The 9,308-nt window shown below is 39.8% G+C and overlaps 1 pseudogene; it reads right to left on the bottom strand.

Moving 5' to 3' along the window:
* Positions 1-1,806: 1,806 nt before the first annotated feature.
* LOC118848109 lies at positions 1,807-2,530 on the bottom strand (annotated as a pseudogene).
* Between the last annotated feature and the right edge of the window lie 6,778 nt (positions 2,531-9,308).

Genomic DNA, 9,308 nt, shown 5'->3' with positions numbered 1-9,308 from the left:
CTGGCTCTGGGTGTCCCCTTGAATTGTCCTTGAATCTTCCCAATTGATGAGGAGTTTGCCTGAGGTAATAAGACTTTCATTAACTGTAGGCCCAAATCTCCAGGTTACTCTTAACCCAGTCTAGCTCTTCATTGCCTCAGGCTGCTTCCCACCTTTGATCCCAGCAAAATCCTGTTCTCTTAGTTCCTGGAGTCTGATCTCTAGTTACCCCAGTCTCATTAAGATCCTCCTTATATTCCTCCTCAAGACTCTCCCTAAACCCCTCTTCTAGTCAGCCCAGACTAGTTGACTACCCTGGGATCACTCCCACAATCTTTCTGTATATAAGATTCACCTTGTCTCCATGAAGGTGCTCAGATTCAATCTAGCTCAGTTTAGATTCAATCTGGCCTGCTCACATTAGTGTCATAAATGCTCAGGCCCCCTGAGAGTCTGATCCTTACAGAAAATCTTTAATAAACTTTGCTTTCTCTTTGACTGTAAGAAGGCTCGAGATGAATCAATTTCAGCAAGACCTGGCAGGTCAGTATTTTGGAATCTTGAGCACTGCTAACCTAAATATATGCTTCCCTGACCTCTTCAAAGGGAGCTTCATAAGGAGGAAGGATACAGACTGTCACGGAGTGGAGAACCAACTTAAGCAAGAAACAGAACAGGTCATAGCTTCTTTGACAGTTGGCAATGGGTTATATACTGTGAGTAGATCTTGTCTTTCCAGCCTTGCCAAGGTAGAAACATTCTATTACAAAAAAGAATAAATGAATTAACAAACAAATAGGGCTGATCCTTTTAATTTTCTAGAGGAAGTAGACAAGTTGTTGCTAATGTCAGTTGGACAGACATTATAATAGATCAAATATATTATTAATTTTTTAACTTACTAACAATTAACTATGGAAATGCATAGGATTTTGAACAAATAAAATAAACATTAATCCACTAGTTGGGCAATATGCTATTCTGAACATATTGCGTATTGGAGGTCATCGGGAATGGGTGAGTTTTCCTATTTTTAATAGTAGCATCAAGGTGGGAGCAACGAAAGGGGTGGGACACTGAGAATCTATGCTTACTTTCTCATATTGTGTTTCCTGTTCACTCCTGTACCAGAGGGAATCACATATTCCCTTACTATTCCTCCCCTTTCCAGTCTTAGATTCACTTCAGGCCCCAACTGATCCATGCATACTGTAAAGGCAATCAGTGAATGGGAAGATCTTCCCCACCCATTTGAGTGGGCTTTGGGGGCAGGGCTCTCAGGGTACTGGGGGGATTGGCTAGGACTGGAGCCAATGAAAACCTGTGGTGGAAGGAGGTTGCTGAATGGTTGGAGCAGAGCAAAGAGGCAGTTGGAGAGGTAGTTGGTAAGAGCAGTTAAGTGCTGAAGGAGAGAGGAAGCAGTTAGCTAACTGGAAAACAGCTTGGAGATTGTGGCAGAAATGGCTGAAGCAGCGGCAATGTTGGCAGGCACTACAAAAAGGCAGGGAGACCAGAGAGTGCTGAGCAGGGCCTTGAGGCCAGTGGGTGATCTTCTTGCTGGAGGGCCCCGGCATTGGGGAGGGGAAGCAGCAGTATGGCTTGACTTGCTGCCATAATGTTTTTCTGTGGCCTCCTGGTCACTATTGTGAGATGGTCTTAGAAGGTTCTTCCCAGGACGTTGAAATGGGGACACTAGTCCATGGGTTTGCTACTTTTTTTTTTGTTTGTTTGTTTGTTTTTTGTTTTTTGTTTTTTTTTAAAAAGATTTTATTAAAGATCTTTACAGAAGAGCTTCAGGCACACCATTCCAGGTGTCACAGAGTCCTGTTACGCAGTGGGTACTGGCTGGGGCATAGCTGGTTGCTCTGCCTTCCCATTCTTCTGCTCTGAGATGGGGGTGGTAGGAAGAATCTCATCCTTGGGCGCTACGATGCTCACATGGTCAGGCAGGGGCTTCTTAGGGCCAATATTGCCACTTGGGTCCCAGGGCAACATGATTTTGACTTTAATTCCCAATACACCCTGTCTGAGGAGGACATGACGCACAGCTGTGTCGACATGGTAGTTGACGGGGTCTCCACTGTGGATCATCAGGCCATCCACAAACTTCATGGACTTGGCCCTCTGGCCTCTGAGCTTACCAGATACCACCACCTCACATCCCTTTGCTCCACTTTCCATAATGAAGCGGAGGACACCATAGCAGGCCCTACGAACAGCAAGACCTCCCAGCAGTTTGTAACACAGGGACTCAGCCTGGGCAATAGCACAGAGACCTTTTCAGCATACAGCTCTACACTGCCTTCAGGGAAGCCAAACCTCTTTAGAACCATGGCTGTCAGTTCACGAATCTGGCGACCCTTCTCTCCAAGGACATTCTGAGTCCTGGTGGCCAAGATGATGATTTCTGTCCTGGTTGGAGTAACCCGAAACTCCACCCAAGAATAGCCATCCTCAGCCAGCTCCCTGGTAAGAAATTCATTCAGCTCGGCTTTGAAGATGCCATCAGCAACAAACTTCCTCTTCTTGGAGGTCTGCACCGCCATCTTGCACCGACAGGAAAGGGGTCTGCTACTTTTGAGTTTCAATAAATGCTTTAACTCCTCTACCTTCTACTTAGAGAATTCCTTATATCCTGTGATTCAGAACCATTCAGGCATATTCATGGTTATCTTTGAAATCATGAATTCTGCCTTACTGATATACATATCCGCTGCCTGCCTCCCACCTCACTTCTCTTTTTTTCCCTCTCCTTTCCTCCCCCTTCCCTGCCCCTCCCTTCTCCCTTCTCTTTGACTACCCTCTGCTTCTCCTCACCTCTCCTCCCCTCTCCCCTCCTCTTCTCTCCTCTCTTCTCTCTCTCTCTCTCTCTCTCTCTCTCTCTCTCTCTCTCCTCCCCCCACTTCTCCCACACTGATAGAAGCCAGCAGAAGGGAATCTATATTGGTGGGGGTGGGGACCTGGTGATATCCACTTTTACATATCTAAATGGAAAGAGTACTGATTCAGTTGATCTGTTTAGAGTTTAAATTAAATTTTCTTGAGTAACCACTGATAAGTCAATAAAAAATTTTTCAGGTAGGATTTTTTTCCTAATTGAAATTAGAGTATTTATATTTGCCATGCTGTGACATTGTGCTATTCTTTTAAAAGAAATTTGATTTTTTTTTCAAAGAAATCTTTATGAAGTTCATTACTTCCCCATTAGGGAGTTTTTTTCCCTTTCACTCTCCTGACACCAGGTGTCAACCTGGAAGTTTGGTTAAAGGAGGCAACAGGCTAGGTGATATATAAATTTATATATATTATTCCCTTGAAGGTAGTGGATACATGATCATGGAATCACAAGCAAACTTCCAATTGACAAGAAGAAGAAAGACAAGGTTTAAGTAACAATTCTCAACTGCAGTTTATGATCTCCAAATCAAAGACAGGAAGTTTTCAGGTAAACAAGACCATTGACAAGGTAGGGTCACTTAGAGATTAGGATCACAAGATGCAAATGTCTGTAGCCCACTGTTCTGGCTGCAGACATTCTGTCACCAAGAGGAAAGATACCTCTTGATGTTGCTGACATACAAAGGGTGATTTTTAGAATAGAGTAAAGCAGTTTGAATGCTTTGGATATTATTGGGGTTCAAATAATCTGAAAGGATTGATGTATTCTCCTTTCGGTCAAAGGTGAGCAAAAGCGACACCTATAGACTAAGAAAGCTGTAACTCTTCTTCAGGGAATGGGAAAGGAAGTTCTTAAAAAATATTCCTTTACTGACCAGGGAGACAAGCTAATCTCTGTTTTTGGAGTGGGCCCCTCAGACAGAGGAAAAACAACTATGGAGAGCATTATTTTGTTCACTAAGGTGGTGGAACATTTATGGGCCAAAGTCAGCCCTAGTTTGACTGGTAGTAACAGAAGAAAACAATAATGCAATTGTCCCTTTAAGATTCAAAAGTCTCTTCCCATACAGCTGTCTGGTATAAGACATCATCAGTGAAGTCCTCTGGTCCTTGGTATTTGTTCCAGCCATCTCCAGTACAGCATCTCAGCATCTTCTTCTTGTTGTCTTCTGGTATGAACCAGCTTTCTTTCCATTCTCCTACAAAAGTTACCTTAGCACAATTTTATGTAACCATTTCTAATTTTAAGTCCCTGATAATTTTTACAAATTCAAAATTGGAACAATGACCAATTGCCATGTTTAAAAAATTCACATCAAGAGGGGGGTAGAGCCAAGATGGCGGCTGGAAAGCAGTGACCAGTGTGAGCTTCCCACCGAGCCTCTCCAAAAAATCTATAAAAAATGGCTATGGACCAATGCTATAACTGCAGAACACAGAAAATGGCAGAGGGAAGCAGGGCTCCAGCCCAGGACAGCCTGGATGGTCTCTGGGTGAGGTCTATCCTGCATTGAGCTGGGAGAAGAGCAGAGCCCAGCATGGGTGGCACGGACTAACCAGATCAGGAACTGGGCGGAGCTGGCCCTAGCACTCTGATTCAGTGAGCTGCAGCAGTTACCAGACTTCTCAACCCATAAACACCAAAGACAACAGAGAAGGGTAGTGGGAAAGCTGTGGGAGTGGAAGGAGTTCCTGGTTCGGCTACCACACTGGGGGCAGCGGAGGTGGGGCACTACAGAACTACAGCTGCAGTTGCTTCCAGCCCCTGGCTAATCTGGTGGGAGGAATTAAGTGGCAGATCAGAGCAGGAGTACACAGCCTGCTGAAGATCTAAGCCCAGTCAGGGTTGGGAGTTTTTGGCGAAGGAGGAGTGCTGGTTGGCAGAACTGCCACATCCCCCCAGGATTGGAACATAGTTCTCTTAACTCTACAAGCAGTCATACCCCACTGAAAAACTCAAGGGTCAAGTGAGTTGGCTGGGAATATGGCCAGGCAGCAAAAACGCACCTAGATTCAGTTTCAGACTCTGGAATCTTTCTTTGGTGACAAAGAAGACCAAAACATACAACCAGAAGACGTCAAAAAAGTCAAAGAGCATACAACAAAAGCCTCCAAGAAAAACGTGAACTGGTCCCAGGCCATGGAAGAGCTCAAAAAGGATTTAGGAAAGCAAGTTAGAGAAGTAGAGGAAAAATTGGGAAGAGAAATGAGAAGGATGGGGAAAAAAAACATGAAAAACAAGTCAATGACTTCCTAAAGGAGACCCAAAAACATACTGAAAAATATACTGAAGAAAACAACACCTTAAAAATAGACTAACTCAAATGGCAAAAGAGCTCAAAAAAGCCAATGATGAGAAGAATGCCTTGAAAGGCAGAATTAGCCAAATGGAAAAGGAGCTCCAAAAGACCACCGAAGAAAATACTACCTTAAAAATTAAATTGGAGCAAGTAGAAGCTAGTGCATTGATGAGAAATCAAGATATTATAAAACAGAACCAAAGGAATGTAAAAGTGTAAGACAATGTGAAGTATCTTATTGGAAAAACCACTGACCTGGAAAATAGATCCAGGAGAGAGAATTTAAAAATTATTGGACTACCTGAAAGCCATGATCAAAAAAAGAGCCTAGACATCATCTTTCAAGAAAGTATCAAGGAGAACTGCCCTGATATTCTAGAGCCACAGGGCAAAATAAAAATTGAAAGAATCCACCAATAGCCTCCTCAAATAGATCCCAAAAAGAAATCTCCTAGGAATATTGTCGCCAAATTCCAGAGCTCCCAGATCAAGGAGAAAATACAGCAAGCAGCCAGAAAGAAACAATTTGAGTATTGTGGAAACATAATCAGAATAACCCAAGATCTGGCAGCTTCTACATAAAGAGATTGAAGGGCTTGGAATACAATATTCTGGAGGTAAATGGACCTAGCATTAAAACAAAGAATCACCTACCCAGCAAAACTGAATATCATCCTCCAAGGCCAAATATGGATTTTTAATAAAATAGAGGACTTTCAAGCTTTCTCAGTGAAAAGACCAGAGCTGAATAGAAAATTTGACTTTCAAACACAAGAATCAAGAGAAGCATGAAAAGGTAATCAAGAAAAAGAAGAAGAAAAAGATATTGCAAGAGACTTACTAAAGTGGAACTCTTTTGTTTACATTCCTACCTGGAAAGATGATGTGTATGATTCATGAGATCTCAGTATTAGGGTATCTAAAGGGAATATGCATATATATGTGTGAGTGTGTATTTATGTATATATGTATGTGTGTGTTTGTGTGTGTGTGTGTATATACATACATACATACATATATATATATATATATATATATATATATATATATATATATATATATATATATATATATATATATATATACAGTTGAGGGGGAATGAGTGAATCTTTCTCTCATCAAATTTGACCTGAGGAGCTAATATCATACATACTCATTTGGGTATCTTACTCCACAGGAAAAAAAGGTGGAAGAAGATAAAAAAGGGGGGATGATAGAAGGGAGGGCAGATGAGGGTGGAGGCAATCTAAAACAAACACTTTCAAAAGGGGACAGGGCCACGGGAGAAAATTCAATAAAGTGGGATAGGTTTGGAAGGAGCAAAATATAGTTAGTCTTTCACAATATGAGTATTGTGGAAAGGTTATACATAATGATACGAATGTGGCCTAGGTTGAATTGCTTGACTTTTTACGGAGGGTGGGTGGGAAGGGAAGAGGGGAGAGAATTTGGAACTCAAAATTTTAAAAACAGATGTTCAAAAACAACAAAAAAAATTTTGCATGCAGCTAGGAAATAAGATACACAGGGGATGGGGTGTAGAAATTTATCTTGCCCTACAAGAAGGGAAAGGAAATGGGGATGGGAGGGGAATGGGGTGACAGAAGGGAGGTGCTGACTGGGGATCAGGGCAAGCAGAATATACACAATCTTGGCATGGGGGGGAGAGTAGAAATGCGGAGAAAATGTATAATTCAAACTCTTGTGAAAATCAATGCTGAAAACTAAATAAAAAAAAAGAAAAAAAAGAAGAAATTCACATCAGGAATTAGTTTCTTATACTTTACATTAACCCATTATTAATTTTCCCACCAGGAGGATGAGATTTCACTAAGGAATTAAATACATTAAATAACCATTTTTAACATAGTGCATATAAAATCTTAATCTTTTAGTCATGCCAGGTTTCTTTCATGGCATCTACAAAAATAAACCAAAATCCATTCCTCTTTTAACATTACTAATTGTACAAAATCTTTAAACATGGATGAAATTAACAAAATAATATTCTAACAAGCCCTTGACCTAATTTTCTTCATACCATTACCAAGAATTTAAAGACCATAACTTAAATAAGACCCTATACATGGCACTAATAATCTACCCTAACTTATACAGACGCACTAATTCCAGTCCTATGGGAACCTAAAATGTTCCATAATCAATTACTTTAATATTTTTTTGTACTTACAAAACCTTCTGATTATAGAAATTTGCCACTAAAAGATTCGGGACTCATGGTGAGGGGACCATATTTTCCCCAGCTTCCTGTGGACTCTAGGCAGAAGTTATGTCAAACTGCAAGCTGCATTGAGACCGGCTTAATGTCTGCCAGCTTTCAGTTAAGGAAGTCATCATATGAAGAAATTGCTCTATCAACTCTCCCATGAAATCATACTAGCAGTTCATGCCTGCCCAATGCCCCCCGCCCCCGCCCCGCACAGGGCTGCTGGCATCTTGGGTCAGCCATCCTTAATATTCACACCTGGAGTTAGACTCAGAAAAACAGTCAGTTTACAATCCTGATAAGTCTTGGAATAGCAAGTTCCAATACTCAGTTTAAGATATGACTGTAATGTCACATTGTTTAAGGAACATCCTTAAAGTTAGCTCTAAATAGCTTGCATACATTTCTTCCCTTATTCATAAAATCTTCCCATTAAGATCATAAGTTATTGCTCTAACAATTTGCATCACTTTCTCTTCTATTTTCTATTGATCTCTAACTATGCCTCATCTGAAAGAATGAGACATTCTTCAACAATTGAACCATATGAATATGGTAGGTTCAGACATTAACTTTATGTTTTAGACGATGAATGAATTCAAATCCAAACAACCACATTTAACTTTTTCCATTAATGGCAGGATATTCTAAAACATTCTCTAAGAAACATGGAAATTATTTTCCCCAAACTGAAAATGTCTCTGATTTAATTCCAGCGATTAATCACACCATTTGCATTAATACCCAATTGCTCTTATATCACTACTATTGGCTTTATGTCACCTATCCCTGTAATCAGAGCTTAAAAAAATAAGTTTAAGTCCCATAAAATATTAAATAGCAAATAAATATGTGTTGTTGTCTTTCAGATAGCACTGTCCCAAATTTTATTGAGCATTAATTATCAAATCAAAATTCATAACTATCCCATCTTCTAAAACACTTCCTCATATTCTCTCAACATACAACTATGTAGCAGACAGGAAGGGCATGGATAACTCCCATTTGTCCCCAAAACTTCTTATCTTCCTTAAACAAAAGAGGTTCCTGACTTCGATCTCACTACCGAATAGATATACATCTTTGTTTGTCAACCTTATTTATTCTTCTCCAATTACACATTCTGGGAGAAAGGGACACTTCATAAATTGAATCTCTTACATATTATAAGTTCAAACACTAATTTTAACTCTTGCTTAGGCCAAGGAATGATTACAAATTCAGAGTAGGCCTTCTAAAATAAATGACAGAAGAGGCTTTTTTCATAACATCCCTACTGAAGGTATTTTCCCCTCTTTAAAAACAGTTTAAAATTTTATCCTGATATTAAGAGGAATAATCAGTGAACTTTTCTGAAGAAAATTACTTGGAAAGTTTTAAAATGATAGACATCTCTTTCTTCTTCCTTAAAGTAAAAACCTTCAAACGTTGTAATTCATTAAAAACTAAGTTGGTGTAAAATATCCTTATTCCCAAGGTATTACATAGAATTCCTAGATATCACAAAGTTCCTTACTCAAAAAGTTGTTGTAATGGGGAGGACACACAGTTTCTGTCACTTAAGAAAAAAGCATTCCCAATTAAATTAGCCTTATCACAATAACAAAGTTTACCAGGACTTTAAAAACTTACTCCATAGGAATTCCTCTACACAGAAGACTTTACACAAGATTAATAAGAATTCATGACTAGATGGTTCCAAAAATCCTTGTTTCAGTTAACAACCTCAGTTTCTTAATTAGGTACAACTCTTAGTCTAACAACATCTAGATAATATGAGGAATTGTTTTTCTAAGGACATATGTAATGCAGTGTCAACCTAGTTCTACAATATAAGAAAATTTAGAAACATAAGCACGTCACAAGCAATTATCATGTATTTAAAATTTGAAACAGTACCAATT

This window comes from Trichosurus vulpecula, chromosome 4 (genome assembly GCF_011100635.1).
Source record: "Trichosurus vulpecula isolate mTriVul1 chromosome 4, mTriVul1.pri, whole genome shotgun sequence".
NCBI lineage: Eukaryota > Metazoa > Chordata > Mammalia > Diprotodontia > Phalangeridae > Trichosurus > Trichosurus vulpecula.
This window is presented reverse-complemented; position numbering and strand designations above follow the sequence as displayed.